Source organism: Prionailurus viverrinus, chromosome X, assembly GCF_022837055.1.
Source record: "Prionailurus viverrinus isolate Anna chromosome X, UM_Priviv_1.0, whole genome shotgun sequence".
Classification (NCBI taxonomy): Eukaryota; Metazoa; Chordata; class Mammalia; order Carnivora; family Felidae; genus Prionailurus; species Prionailurus viverrinus.
In genome coordinates, this window is record NC_062579.1 from 6799560 (window position 1) to 6814753 (window position 15194).

Sequence of the window (15194 nt, forward strand, 5' to 3'; positions counted from 1 at the left end):
GTAGAGATGATGTAGGCCTTAGCCACAGCACCGACCATCTGATCTTCAGACTGCTAGGTAAGTGCTGATGGTGTCCCTAACACTTGTCGTTACCATGAATTCTCTGCAGGTATTCAGGTAGGAAATGACAGATCGCTTACTAATTCTCAAAACCACGGGTTTTCGGTGTTTAGAGAAAAGTCTCATTTAACTCTAATGAGGGATTGCACATGTCAGGTGTTTGTCAGTATGTCTCAACCACAGAAGTGATGGTGGAAATTTTGCAGGTGCTCCGTAGAAGTTGTGTTACCTGACAGTAGTCTTGACCTTGGAGTCCTACAGCTATTCGAGCAGAGGTAATGCTTCCATAATGACGGAAGTGACCCAGATTACTTATTGGTGTCCTGGTAGAACAAACTGTGTCCTTTCACACGTGTATCGTAATGTGTTTTCCAGGTTTCCTGTCAAGAGATTATGATGAAACTCGCACTAGTGATTCTCTGGGGACATTTCTGGTCTCCGGACAAGTGGTGATGTTCACCTTCGCCATTTCAACCCATCTGATCTTCTCGTATCTGGATGAATGTTATCGATGGACTAAACTTGCTTAGCACATGTGTTTTGGTTTTTTTTTTTTTAATAATCAGGTGAGAAATGACAGCATTTTACCAGTTACTGAAATCATGCTGTTCTAGTGTTTTCTATCTCAGAGAAAATGTATGTTTACTTATTTGAGTGTTAGGTGAATCCGGATGTGAATAGCCATAATCATGGAGTTGTGTGGTATAGTAATAACTTTGATGTCTTTCCACGTGAATAGGGAAGAGGTGATTGTGTGTCTGTCTTCGGGATACACCTTGAAGGACTGCAACAATCCAGGAAGAGTTGACGGGTCCTGCGCTGATGGCAATGAACAAGATGATGTGCAGTGGCCTAGTCGAAGAGGAGACACATTTTTCACGAAGTGTTTTTGAACTACCATCAAGTGATCATGGTAGATTTCCAAATAGTCATTGATGGGACTTAGTTTATATTCAGGTACGTGATGATATGGGCCTTAAGCACCCTACAAATGGATTTTCAGATATTGAGGTGAGGGTAGACGGTCTACCTAACTGTTCTGTTGCCATGTTTCTATGCAGGTATTCACATCAAAGATGATACTGTCCATTACCAGTAAGTATGAGCCCCTATTCATTTTTTTTTTAATTTAGATATAATGTGTATTTAACCTCAGTAGTGATAAAGGGACGTGCATTTCCGGGGAACTTCTCCTGTTGCACATCTCCTTGGCCATGAGATTTCTCTTCTCTTTCTAGAAGAGATTTTAGTGCGTTTAACAGTGGTGTTGAGCTCAAGTTCTACCAAGATCCATGTCGTGTTCTGTTTTCCCTGATGACGGACGTGACCCAGGTTATTTGTAAATAAACTATTTCTTTTTGCAGGTTAACAAGTTGTATCCTGCCACTTGCTTGTTATAAGTATGTTTCTTAAGATTCTAGCAGTCCTGACACCACAGTGATAGACAGTGGTCGTCAGTAGGAACTTTCCGGTAACCAGCTATGTGATACTGTGGATGTCACCAATTAGTGGAGATCAACTGTTCTTGAGATGTCTAGGTAAGTGAGGATGGTGTCCCAAACACTGACCACAGCGTTAACATGTCTTTTCTGCAGGTATCATGTTCAAGTTTTGCTGTTGCACAGGCATGAGATGATGTCACGTCAATTCATTAGACATCCCTATTTTCCAATATGCATGTGATTATTGATGTTTGAATACTCTTCCGTTACACATACTTCTGGCTTATAGGCAGTAGTTTAATTTGTCCCTAATAATCCTGGTAAAAACGATATTGATCAGGGATTGTGTTTCCTACACTCCCCCTGATGAGAGGTTCTGCACGTATCCAAATGATCTATCACATTGTCCGTCTTCATAATCCTGAATGTGGAAATTTTACACGTCTCTCTTTAAGGGAAGAAGGTATTTCCCACCAGGGTTTAGTCCTGGACTTCTGCAAGTCTGCAGCTAGTGGTGATGCCTCTCAAAATGATGCACTTGACCAATGGAATCTGCAGCCGATCACATAGAAGAAAGTATGTGCTGAACGTATTTTCCACAATGTGTTTTTCAGGTTTATGTGAAGCTCTCCTGATTGATAGGCTCAGCTATCGTATTTAATGAGGCATATGGAAGTATCTAGATTAGTGGTGATGTGGGCCTAAACCACAGCACAGATCACGTGATCCTAATATGTAGGTAAGTGATTGTGTCCCTAACACTTCTGTTACTATGATTTTGTTGCTGGTGTTCAGCTGAGAGATGATAGAGTCCTTACCATGTCTAAGTGACCATGACTTTACCCTTTTTAAATTTTGGAGACCACTTACATTTCATCCTGTGAGTCTTGACATTTGAATGTATCCCTAATTGTCAAGGAGTTTCCTTGCCAAGTTAAACACCATATTGTTGCAGGAGTCCATGATGGTGTCTCTGACAAAAGTGTTGACCCAGATTAATGGAAGCATCAAAGTAGAGTTGATGTGTTCCATAATAATGGAAGTGAAAAGGATTATTAGCAGGTGTTCTGGTAGAAGAGTTGTGTACTTAAACATATTTTTCCTATGTGTCTCTTCAGATGCTTGTCAAGAAAACCCAGTGAACCTCACAGTATTCACTGATGGAAGCTTGCTCTTGACCTGGTGAGTGATAGAGTGGGTTCTACCACCATCCAGACCATGTGATCTTCCATAGGAAGGTCGGTGAGGGTGATGTCCCTGACATTTGTGTTAACTTGTTTCTTTGCAGGTATCCCGTTAAGGTCTTTGCTACTAAACGGTACAAGATGATGTGACGTTTTCTTATTAGAGACATTCTCATTTTCAGGTATTTACATTATTAATGTTCATGACTCTTACATTTATCTTAATTTTTGGCATGTATTCTGTTAAGAAATTAATACATCCTAAGAACACCGGAAGAGTGTAATTTTCTGTGTTCTTGTTTGGGGATACTGTGTATTTAATACCTGTAGTGATAGAATGATATAGGTATTCTATTACATAGTCTATCGTAGCATTATTGACCATGGAGTTTTTGCAAGTATCCATCAAGAGGAGAAGGTAGGTCCTCCTCACTTTTTAACCGGAGAGTTTTACAAGTAACCGAGACAGATTTCAAGTGTAGAGGGAAAAGGATTCACTCTCTACAACGTGGCGTTCAGGTTCTTGTCAGAACATTCCGGTAAGGTAAGCCTCTTATTGGTAGTTAACGTGGGACATTGCCAATGTCAAGGTTAGTGACAAAGTGGGCCTAACCCACAGTACATGCCATCTGTCCTATACCTAAGGAAGTCCTAGCTTGCCTAAGCTTTTTGTTGCCCTATTTCTCTTGCTTACCATTTGTCTGTTAGTTTAGGTATTTAGTTTAGAAATGCGACTCTCCTTATCAGTACTAGTAACCACGTACCTTCCTTTTTTTCGAGACAATGTATGTTTAACCCTGTGAGTTTTGAGTGATGTATGGGTGTCCACCTAATGATTATGGAGTTCCCTGTTCCAGTAGTAACCCTGTGTCCCTTGACAGCAGTTAGGAGGCGAGGGTGTTTTTAACAGTGGCGTAGACCTTGGACAACTGCAGTATCCAGGGAGAGATGAGGTGTCTCATGAGGGTGAAAAGGACGGAGGTCCTTTGCAGGTATTCCGGTGGACAATAAGTGTCCATCTGCCCACGTATCACAATGTGGTTTTCAGGTTCCCATCAAGAGCTCATGGTGAACTTCCTCATGGTTTTTACCAGCGACATCCTTGTCTTGCAGTAAGTGGTGATGTGCCTTAAGCATCCCCACCGACCTTCTGTCTTGAGATGTCTAGGTAAGTGACGATAATATCACTAACACTTGTGTGACCACGGTTTTGTTTTGTGTGTGTGTGTGTGTGTGTGTGTGTGTGTGTGTGTGTGTGTAAAAATAGTACCTCAGACAGGGCTAGTAAGCATTATTAGCTCTCACAGGCTTAAGAGTTTAGGGGCACCTAGCCCATCCGTGGAGCATGTGACTCTTGATCTTGGGTTGTGAGTTCAAGCCCCACCGTGGGCCTAGAGCTTACTTAAAAATAAATAAATACGTAAGAGCTTATGTTTAATATGTGTTGAACATAAATAGTGACCGAGATCTATGCAGGTAAGTTATCCAGGCTTCATACCCCAGTGTTGACCATAAGATTTTTCCAGGTGGTCAGTCAAGAGGTAATGGTGTCTCTAATATCCATGTAGACCATGAAGTTCTGCCAGGATCCAGGTAATGTTGATGGTTCCCACAATGAGGAAATTGACCAAAATTCTTTACAGGCCCCCTGGCAGAACGTTGTTGCCTTACACACATTTTTGACACCTCTTTTTTCAGGTTCCTGTCAAGAAATCACTGTGAATGTAATAATGGTCATGAACAAAATCTTGTTAGTAACCAGTGAAGGGATAAAGAGTGTTACTTACAGTGAAGACCATCTAATCTTCACATTATCAAAGCAAGTGAGAATGAGGTCTCTAACATTTGTGTTCTCATCTTTTTGCAGATAAGCCATCAAGGTTTTGCTAGTAAACAGGTATGAGATGATGTGACATTGACGTAGACATGATTTTCAAAGCTCTTTGTGACTAATGACATTGTTCAGGCTCTTACAGTAACCTAGTGTGAGGCACGTATGCAGTTAAGAAATTAAGTTGTCCCTGACAATCATAATATGCCTGAGAATTTCTTATTGTTTAGGGATAATATGTTTTGGACTGATAGTGGGACTTTCAGACATCCAGATAATTCATCATATTGTCCATCGCTGTGTTACTTACCGTGGGATGATTGCGGATAATCCTTCCAGAGAGGAAGGTGGCGCTTACTAGGGGCTGACCTCAGAGTTTTGCAAGTTTTCAGGTATTACTGATGGGTCCTGAAATATGATACAAATGACCAAGGGAATTGGCAGTTGTCCATCAGGATAAACTTGTACCAAACGTGTTTTTCGCAGTGTGTTTGTCAGGTTCTTGTCGAGACATCACGACGAACCTAGTGATGGTCAGTAATGGGGAACTTTCTGCAAGGAGGCAGATAAAAGAATGTGGGCCTAAACCTCAGGCCATCTGGTCTCCAGATAGCTAGGTAAGTGATGACGTTTATAACATTTCTCATTCCCATTACGTTCCTGCAGGTGTTGAGGTAAGAGACGATGTAGCCTTTACCAGTAATAAAAACCGTGAGTTCTCCCCTTTAAGTGTAGAGAACATCTATAGCCCTGTTCGTGTCGAAGGATGGTTCTTGTACAGGTGATTGTCATGGAGTTCACACCCCAGTAGGACCCAGAGAATGTGGCAGATGTCCAGTTGATGTGCTCCATAGTAATGCGAGTGAAAAGGTTATGTTCAGGTGTTCTAGTAGCATAATTTGCATTTCAAACCCATTGTTGCTTGTGCTTTTACAGGTTCTTGTCAAGAGAACACAGTGAACCTTCCTTCCACCGGTTTGGAACGCATCCTTACTAGTAACCAGGTAAGCCATACAGTGGGTCTCACTACACTGCAGACCAATGTAATCCCCAATATCTAGGTAAGTGAGGGTGGTGTCCCTAACACTGTGTTACTGTGTTCATTTGCACATACCCTTTTAAGGTCTTTGCTTGCCCACAGGCATGCAATAATGTGACCTTAACTCAATAGAGACGTTCTTATTTTTAGATACCCGCATATTAATGTGTTTCAGGTTCTAGTATTCACATTGTTTTTGCAGGTATTCTGTTAAGAAATCAGTGTATTGCTAAAATGCTAGTAAGAATGAGAGTTTTATCCTTGTTCAGAGATACTGTATTTTTTAGAACGAGTAGCGATGGAAGGATATGCAGGTACTCTGGTAATTGAGAGTATCGTCCGTCACAGTATTCTTGACCGTGGCTTTTTTGTAGGTATCCCTGCGGAGAGGAACCAGTCTCTTCCTAGCTTTGAGCTTGGAGTTCTGCAAGTACGCAGGTAGTGTCGATGGATCCCAAAACAATACAAGTGACCAGGGGAATTTGCAGGTGTATGGGTTAAATAAAACACAAACAAAATTTCCACAGTGTGTTTTTCAGATTCACTTCAGGACATGACAGTGAGTCTGTCAATAGTAGTTCATGTGAGACCCTGGTGGTATGAACGTAAGTGATGATGTGGGCCCCAGCACAGACCATCTGATTTGCATATGCATGGGCAAGTGATTAAGTGTTCTAACACTTCTCCTTACCGTGATTTTTTTTTTTTTTTTGGCAAGTATTCGGGGGAAAAAAAATGATGGTTTTACCAACTGTAGAAAACACAAGTTTTCACTTTTATATCTCCGGAAGGTTTATGTTGAACACTGTGAGGCGTTACATACATCCAAGTATTTATCTTGTGTTCCCTCCGTGGTACTATTTATATGATATTTAGAAGCGTCCGAACACTGACAGTTTTCTGACGTTGTTGCTAACTTTCAATTACAAGTACTCAGAGTTGGTTTGTTCCGTAATGATGAAGTGAACAATCTTTTTTGCAGGTGTCATGGTAGAAAAAGTTGTTTCCATTAACCCTGATTTCGTAACGTGTTTTCCAGATCCTTGTCAAGACCTCAGGACGAACTTAGCAGCAGTCATGAATAGGGGCGGATAGCCTGTTGATATGCAGGTAAGGCCACCCGATCTCCAGATACCTAGGTAAGGGATAACAGTGTCTCTAAGGGTGGTTACCATGATTTCTTTGCAAGTATTCGGGTAGGAATTGATAGTCCTTTCTAATTCTAGAAAGTGTGAGTTGTTAGCGTTTGTATTTTAGAAAAGATGTCTGTTTAGCCCTGTGAGTGTTAAGGGATCCCTTTGAGTGTTAAGGGATATTTATCATGATGCTTCCGACCATAGCAATGACCGTGGAAATTTTGCAGGTGTCCTGTAAAGAAATACTGTCTTCCCTGACAACAATGGTCTTGATCTTGGAGTACTGCAAGCATTCAGGTAGAGTTGACGTTCTCATAATAGCGAAAGTGACCAAGGTGCCTTAGAGGTGTTCTGCTTACAGCAGGTCACATCCCTTTACACATATGTCATAATGTATTTGTCAGATTCCTTGAAGATCCTGAAGCACTTAACAGTGGTCGGTAATGGGGGACATTTCTTGTGTCCAGGTAAGCGGTGATGTGTATCTTTACCACCTCAGACCCTCTGATCTCTCCGTGTGTGTGTGTGTGTGTGTGTGTGTGTGTGTGTGTGTGATACGTAAGGTATTGATTGCCTTAGCTTGTTTTACTGTGTGATTTTTTTTAAGGTTTGCCAGTAAGAAATGATGTTGTAATAATTCTGGCAATCATGTTATCCTACTGTTACTTATTTTAGAGAAAACTTATGTATAACCGTGTGAGTGTTGATCAATTTGTGGGTATCCACGTAATGATCACAAAGTTGTGCATCACAGTAGTAACTGTGGTATTGCTGCTGGCAAACATTCAAGAGATGATGGTGTTTCTAACAGTGGTGTAGACTGGGGAATACTGCAAGAATCCAGGTAGAGTTGATAGGTCCTGCGTTGACGAAACTGAGCAAGGTTATTTGGAGGGTCCCGAGAGGAGAAGTATGTCCATAGTCACCTTTGTCATAATGTGTTTTTCAGCTTCCGGTCAAGAAATCATGGTATGCCTCATAATGACTATGAACAGAACTTTGCTCGCAGCCAGGTGAAAGATAGGAGCCTGAAACACCCTACACACAATCCAGTCTTCAAATATTTAGATTAGCGTGGATGGTCCTAACGTGTGGGATAGCATGTTTTTCTGTGTGGATTCAGTTGAAAAATGATACTGTCCCAACCAATGTTAGTAGTAAGCATTAGCCCTTAGTACTATAGAGCTTAACATTCAGTGGGTGTTTAAACTTAGCAGTGATGGAGGCATATACAGGTATCTAGGTAAGTTATTCTACTATTAACAATCTCATTAAGTTCTTTGCTAGTATAAAATTGAGGTGATGTGACAATAAATCATCAGGGATTTCATATCTTCAGATATATAGGTAATTAATACTTCCTAAACCTTTATATTAGTTTTCTTGGCATATACACAGTGCAGAAATTAACTTGTCCCTAACAGCACTGGCAAGCATGAGATTTTGCTGTCTCCTTTTTTGGAGATAATACGTGTTTTTACACTCATACCAATGGACCTACAGTCAGTCATCCAGCTAATTTGTCATATATTCCATACCCATGATGCTGACCATAGGATTTTTATAGGCATCCACTCAAAAGATGAAGGTAAATCTAACTAGAATTTAACCTGTTGAGTTCTGCGTATTATCCAGTAATGTTGAAGGGGGTCCCAAAATAATACACTGGCCAAGAGAATTTGCAGTTGTCCAAGTAGAATAAAATGTACATGGAACAAGTTTTCTATGCTGTGTTTTCAGGTTCAGGTTAAGACATCATGGGGAGTATATCCATCGTGGTAAATGAGGCACATAGCAGGTATGGAGGTAAGTGATGATGTGGGCCTGAATCACAGCACAGATCATCTGATTCTATATGCAGGTAAGGTATTATGGCCCTAACACTTCTTGTTACTATGATTTTGTTACAGGTGTTCAGGTAAGAGATAGTCCTTACCAAATCTAGTGACCTTGACTTTATACGTTTTACATTTTAGAGATAAACGTTTAACCCTGTGAGTTTTGAGAGCTGATTGTATCCATAACTGTTAATTTCCCACCCCAGTAGTAACCACAGTGTATTTGCAGGAAGTCTGCTTCAGACATGATGGCCTTCTTCTGATACAGGTCTTGACCTGAGTTGATGCAAACGTCAAGGTAGAGTTGATGTGCTCCATAATAATGGAAGTGCAAAGGATTGTCAGCAGGTGTCCTGGTAGAACAAGTCATGTCCTTGAGCATCTCTGTCCTATGTGTCTCTTCAGTTTCTTATCAAGAAAGTATAGTCAGGGCGCCTGGGTGGCTCAGTTGGTTAGGCGACCGATGTCAGCTCAGGTCATGATCTCACAGTTCGTGAGTTTGAGCCCTGCGTCGGACTCTGTGCTGACAGTTCAGAGCCTGGAGCCTGCTTCGGACTCTGTGTCTCCCTCTCTCTCTGCCCCTCCCCCACTTGTGCTTTGTCTCTCTCTCTCTCTCTATCAAAAATAAATAAAACATTAAAAAAAATTTTATTTAATTAAAAAAAAAAACCATTAATTTGACCCTAATAATACGAGGAAAAATCAGATTTTTCATATTCTTATTTAGGGATGATGTATAATCCAAGTAACTTACTCTATTACCGTCATCATTTTTATCGACCTTGGAAATTTTTTCAGGTGTCCGTTCAAGAGAAGTAGATGTCTCTTCACAGGGTTTATCCTTGGAGTTCTGCAAGTAAGTATCCAGGTAATATGGATGGGTCTCAAAATGATACAAGTGACCAAGGGAATTTGCAAGTGTGGAGGCAGAATAATTCATGTGCTCAAAACATTTTCCACGACGTGTTTTTTTCAGGTTAACGTCAAGACCTCACGGTGACTTTATCAATGATAATGAATGTGGGACATCGCTGGAATGGAGGTAAGTGATCCTGTGGGTCTAAACCACAGTACATACCATCCAGCTTTCATACATTGAGGTAAATGGTGAGTGTCCTTACACTTCCTGTTACCATGAATTTTTTGAAGGTGTGCGGGTAAGAAATGATAGAGTCCTTACTAATTCCAAAGACCCTGTTTCTCTGCTTTCTGTATTTCAGGAAATGTTCATTTTTAACCCTCTGAGTGTTGAGGGACTGCACGTATACAGGTATTTATCATGATATTGCCCGTGAAAGTCCTACCCATAGGCTGTTTGCAGGTGTCCAATCATAGAATGATGGTCTTATCTGATACTGGTATTAACCTTGGATTACTGTAAGTATCCAGTAGAGTTGATGTGTCTCGTGATGATGAAGTGAACACTGTTATTTGCAGGTTTCCTGGTAGGAAAAAGCTATGTCCTTCAACACACGCTCGTAATGTCTTTCCAGCTTAAAGTCACGAATTGATGAATCTAACATTGCTCATCAGTGGGGATGTTCCTAGTGTGCAGGTAAGTGATGACGTGGGCCTAGACCAAGCCATCCGATCTCCATCTAGCTGGGTAAGTGATGAAGGTTTCCCTAACAATTGTTACCATTTTTCTTTGCAAGTATTCAGGTAGGAAATAGTCCTTACCAATTCTGGAAACCCTGAGTTTTTTCTTTTTATGTTTTAGAGAAAATTTTATTTTATTCTTGTGCGTGATGAGGGGTTGCCATATTCAGGTAATGATCATGATGTATCTAACCCTAGCCGTAACCGTGGAAATTTTGCATGTGTTTCATAATGAAATGTTGTTATATCTGATCATGATCTTGACCTTGGTTGGAATACTGCAAATATTTAGGCAGAATTGATGTTCTGCTAATGAAGGAAGCGTCTCAGGTAATTAATTTGAGGTTTCTTGCTGCAAGTTCTGTCTTTTTACACATCCGTAACGTGCTTTTCAGATTCCTGCCGAAAGATCAAGATGAAATCAATGGTTAATGGGGGACATTTCTGGTATCCAGATAGGTTATGCCGTATGCCTTCACCACATCAGACCATCTGATAGTCACATAGCTAGGTACGTGATATTGATGGGCTAAACTTGTTCTACTATGTGATTTATTTCAGGTATTCAGGTACAAAATGGTAGTGTTTTATCAATTCTAGCAGTCATCTCAAAAGAGATGATGGTGTTTCTGACCATGGCATAGACCTTGGAGTACTGCAAGAATCCAGGCAGAGTTAAATGTTGGGTCACACGTAATGAAAAAGGCCATTTGCGGTATCCTAGTAGGAAAGGTGTATCTATAGACAGCTTTTTTACAACGTGTTTTTCAGGTTCTGGCAGTCATGCAATAACGGTGAACCTAAAAATCGTCATTAACAGAACCTTACCAGTAACCAAGTAAGTGATAAAGTGGGTCTTACGTCGCTACAGACCGTGTGATCTTCAGATATCCGAGTGAGCATGGTTTCCCTAACAGAGTGTCACTTTGTGTTTTTTGCAAGTGCCCTGTTAAGTCCTTTCCTAGTATACGGGTATGAGATTATGTGGCATTAACTCAATAGAGAGCTGCTTGTTTTTCGTACATGCAAATGATGTTTTCAATACCATGTTAACTATGTTTTTGGCACGTGTGCAGTTCAGAAATTAATTTGACCCAAATAGTACTAGTAAGCATGAGATTTTAGCGTCTTCGTATTCAGAGATGATGTGTTTTTATACACCCATAGTGGTAGATAGGCAGAAATCCAGGTAATTTATCACACTGTCCATCACCGCATTATTGACTGTGGGATTTTTGCAGGTATCCCTTCAAGAGTGGAAGGTGTCTCTTACTAGGGTTTAACCTCAGATTTCTGCCGCTATCCAGGTAACGTTGATGAATTTCAGTGATACGGCTGACCAAAGAATTTGCAGGTGTCCCGGTAGAGTAAGATGTGTACCAAACACATTTTCCACAATTTTTTTTCAGGTTCATGTGAAGACCTCCCTATGAGCCGGTTAGTGGTAGTTAATGATGCGTGCATAGCAGGTATTGAGGTAAGTGATAATGTGGGCCTAACCCACAGTACAGATCATATGACCTTCATACACGTAAATAAGTGACGATGGTGTCCCTAACACTTGTGTTACCATATATTTTTCCAGGTACCCTGTTCAGGTCTTTGGTAGTACAAGGGTATGAGATGATATAATATTAACTCATCGATGTTCCTATTTTCAACTATCTATGTAATTGTTTTTAAGACTCCTCCTTCCCTTGTTTTTGGCAAGTAGAAGTTAAGTTAATTTGACCCTGACCGTGGGGGACGGGAAGGGGGAAAACCTAGTTACACAGAGGGAGAGAGGCAAACTATAAGAGACTCTTAAATACAGAGAATGAACTGAGGGTTGATTGGGGGGGGGGGGGAATGGGTGATGGGCATTGAGGAGGACGCTTGCTGGGATGAGCACTGGGTGTTGTATGTAAGCGATGAATCACGGGAATCTACCCCCAAAACCAAGAGCACACTATATACACTCTATGTCAGCCAACTTGACAATAAATTACATTTTTTAAATTAATTTTTGACCCTAATAATACTAGCAAGCAGTTTTTATTGTTTTCTTATCTGGAGATAACGTGTATTTCTCACTCATAGTGGTATGTCAGATATCTAAGTCACGTATCATATTTTTCTAACTGCATTATTAACCATGGAATGTTTGCAGGTATCCCTTCAAGAGAGGAAAGTGTGTCTGACTAGGGTTTAAATTCAGAGTTCTGGAAGTGTCCAGGTAATGTTTATGGGTCTCCAAAGGATACAAGTGACCAGGGAATTTGCAGGTGCATGGGTAGAATGAGACATGTCCCAAACGTGAACCACAGTATGTTTTTCAGAACATGCCAAGAGATCACAATGAGTCTATCTATAGCAGTTAATGGAGGGGACATCACTGGTATTAAGGTAAGTGCTGCTCTGGCCCTAACCCATGACACGGACCATCTGATCTTCGTGTATTTAGGTAAGTGATGACATGTGCTGCCACTTTTTATTACCATGATTTTGTTGCAGGTATTCAGGTAAGAAGGAAGAATCTTGCCAATTCTAGAGACTGTAAATTAAGAGATAATCGTGTCTCTAATGGTGAGATCAGCCTACCTAAGGTTACTGGTAGACTTAATGAGTCCCGCAGTGATACAAGGGACAAGGTTCTTACCAGGGTCCAGGTAATAAAAGTGTTGTCATATCACATGTGTTCAAGTGTGTTTTTCAGGTCACTCTTAAGATACGATGGTAAGCTTCATAAAGATGATGAAAGGGATTTTGTTTGTATCCGGGTAAGTGATGATGATAGCCTTTTCCATGCAATAGACCATCTAATATTCAATATCTATGTAAGTACGGATGGTGCTCCTAGCTTTGTGTTGCTGGGTTTTTTGTGTGTGTGTTTTTTGCAAGTATTCGGCTAAGAAATGATATTGTTAGTCAATGCTAGTAAGCATTAGCCCTTTCGTTAAAATTTTTTAAATTTATTTGTTTTGAGAGAGAGAGAGAGCGAGCATGAGTGCAGGAAGGGCGGAAAGCAGGAGAGAGAAAGAATCCCAAGCAGGATCTGCAGTGTCAGCACGGAGCCCGATGCAGGGCTCGAACTCACGAAGCATGAGATCATGACCTGAGCCGAAATCAAGAGTAGGACGTTTAACTGACTGAGCCCCCCAGGTGCCCCAGCCCTTATTATTTTAAAGCTTAGATACAACATTTGTAAAACCTCAGTAGTGACAGAGATAACACAAGTGTCCAGGTAAGTTACTGACCATCTCCTGTTTATTGACCATGGATTCTTACACTAGTCTTGTCGAGACAGTATTGTGTCTCTAACTGGAGGCTGACCTTGAACTCTGCAAGTTTCTAGGTAGATTTGATAGGCCTCATAAATTCGATGGGATTTTGCAGGTGTTCAGGTAATACATGTATTCCTAACACAGTTTTTGCCATGAATTTTTGTAGAACCCAATCAAGAGATAATGGAAGGCCTTACATCCTCTCTTGATTAGATACCAGAAAAATCCCAAATTACCTACTGTGGTCACGAAGAGCACTGGGTGATGTATGGAATTGTTGAATCACTGTATTGTATGCCTGAAATTAAGATTACACTGCATGTTAACTTTACTGGAATTAAAATTTTAAAAATACATATACAAGGGGATTCAAACACAATCCCAATGAAAAAATGACCTATTCAAGTCATGGAACAAGATTTTCCATTTTCAATAGCTGCCTATGAAAAAAATCTTGCTCCAATTCCTAAAATGAGAAAAAGCAAAAAATAAAATCGAATGAATGAATGAATGAGTAAATAAATCAATACATATTGTTGTCAGTTGAACCATCATCTCTTGATTTGTATTTTGACAGACACCAGCTCAAGAGGAGATCATGTCTCTATTCAAGGGTCTTGTCCCTGGAGCTTTGCAGGTATCTGGATAAATTTTATGGTTACCTTTAAGTCTGTAGGGCTCAGTAGGTTTTAAGGTGTCCATGTTATAGAATTATCCTTAAACAATTGTGGAGAACCTCAAGTGGTATTGAAGGCGAAGTTTTGCTTGCGTTCAAGTACAAGTTAATGGTGTTTATACCACAGTTAGAGCTCATGAGATTTGGCAGATACCCAGGCAGACAGTGTTGTTGGTGTTCTTAAGCCAACATAGTGACCATGTTTATTTTTAAGTATTCTTAAGTTGTAAGCAGTGATCAGGGACATTTTGCAGATATCCTGTCACACTGTGAAGGTGTCTCTAACTAAGGTGTTTTTCTTGGAAATTCGTAGGTGTCCAGGTAATGTGTCCCTAATCCAGATAACGATCATGGGATTTTGCAGTTACCCAAGCAAGAGGCGACATGCCCCTGCCATGATCTTGATTCCCCTGCACATGTCTAGGTGTCCAGGTAAGAGATGGTATTTGTCTGATTATATTAGTGGCCCGGGGGCTTTTACTGGTCCGCGGGCAGATGATGCTTATGTCTGTCTCCAGAGTGCTGACCTTTGAATTTTACATGTATCCAGGTAAGAGTTGATCTGTCCCTTACCGTGCTAGTGGCGTTAGGATATTTTAGTTGTTCAGATAAGCAGTGGTATGGCCTTAACCATGTTAGTTACAACGAGATTTTGCAGGTATCCAGGTAAGATACCCTGTATCTACAACATATTATTTCTCTTCAGACTTTTAAGGTATTCTGGGAAGAGATGATGATGGTCCTAACCACACTAATGACGACAGAAATTTGCACATATCCACTCAAGAGACGATGGCATCTCCGTCAACATTGGTGGCTGTGGAGGTGGAAGAAATGGAATGCTGCTTTTTTTTTTGAACTATATAATTTGTTAAAAGAATTTTGACATTCAATGACTAGTAAATGTTATTCGAAATTGTATTTTGTTCTATCCATTTCTTGATTCACTTTCTCCATAATGACATTTGCACCAGGCGTCTTAGGCTCACGTTTATGAAATATTTTAATATCTTGGGGCCATCGATACAGACCCACTTCATCTGAAATGTGGTTATTCCTAACCACACTAGGAAAACTAGGCTGTCGACCCAATTCTTCATTAAAAGGGTTGGGGGGCAGGGGCGGG

The 15194-nt window shown here is 40.6% G+C and overlaps 4 long non-coding RNA genes across 6 annotated transcripts; all 4 read left to right on the plus strand.

Annotated features, from left to right (window-relative positions):
- Nucleotides 1-1438: 1438 nt before the first annotated feature.
- Nucleotides 1439-2686, plus strand: LOC125157930 (uncharacterized). Its single transcript, XR_007149093.1, has 3 exons — nucleotides 1439-1598; nucleotides 2117-2241; nucleotides 2621-2686. It is a non-coding gene; the product is annotated as an uncharacterized LOC125157930 (long non-coding RNA).
- A 3754-nt stretch (nucleotides 2687-6440) lies between these two features.
- Nucleotides 6441-9395, plus strand: LOC125157894 (uncharacterized). 2 transcript variants are annotated; one of them, XR_007149089.1, is made up of 5 exons: nucleotides 6441-6666; nucleotides 6920-6989; nucleotides 7097-7159; nucleotides 7642-8828; nucleotides 9329-9395. It is a non-coding gene; the product is annotated as an uncharacterized LOC125157894 (long non-coding RNA). The 2 variants fall into 2 exon arrangements; XR_007149088.1 differs by lacking the exon at nucleotides 9329-9395 and having other exon boundaries at nucleotides 7642-8982.
- A 33-nt stretch (nucleotides 9396-9428) lies between these two features.
- LOC125157893 (uncharacterized) lies at nucleotides 9429-12016 on the plus strand. 2 transcript variants are annotated; one of them, XR_007149087.1, is made up of 4 exons: nucleotides 9429-10640; nucleotides 10901-11436; nucleotides 11539-11606; nucleotides 11715-12016. It is a non-coding gene; the product is annotated as an uncharacterized LOC125157893 (long non-coding RNA). The 2 variants fall into 2 exon arrangements; XR_007149086.1 differs by having other exon boundaries at nucleotides 11539-12016.
- Nucleotides 12017-13187: 1171 nt separating this feature from the next.
- On the plus strand, nucleotides 13188-14917 carry LOC125157892 (uncharacterized). Its single transcript, XR_007149085.1, has 3 exons — nucleotides 13188-14029; nucleotides 14382-14500; nucleotides 14775-14917. It is a non-coding gene; the product is annotated as an uncharacterized LOC125157892 (long non-coding RNA).
- Nucleotides 14918-15194: the final 277 nt, after the last annotated feature.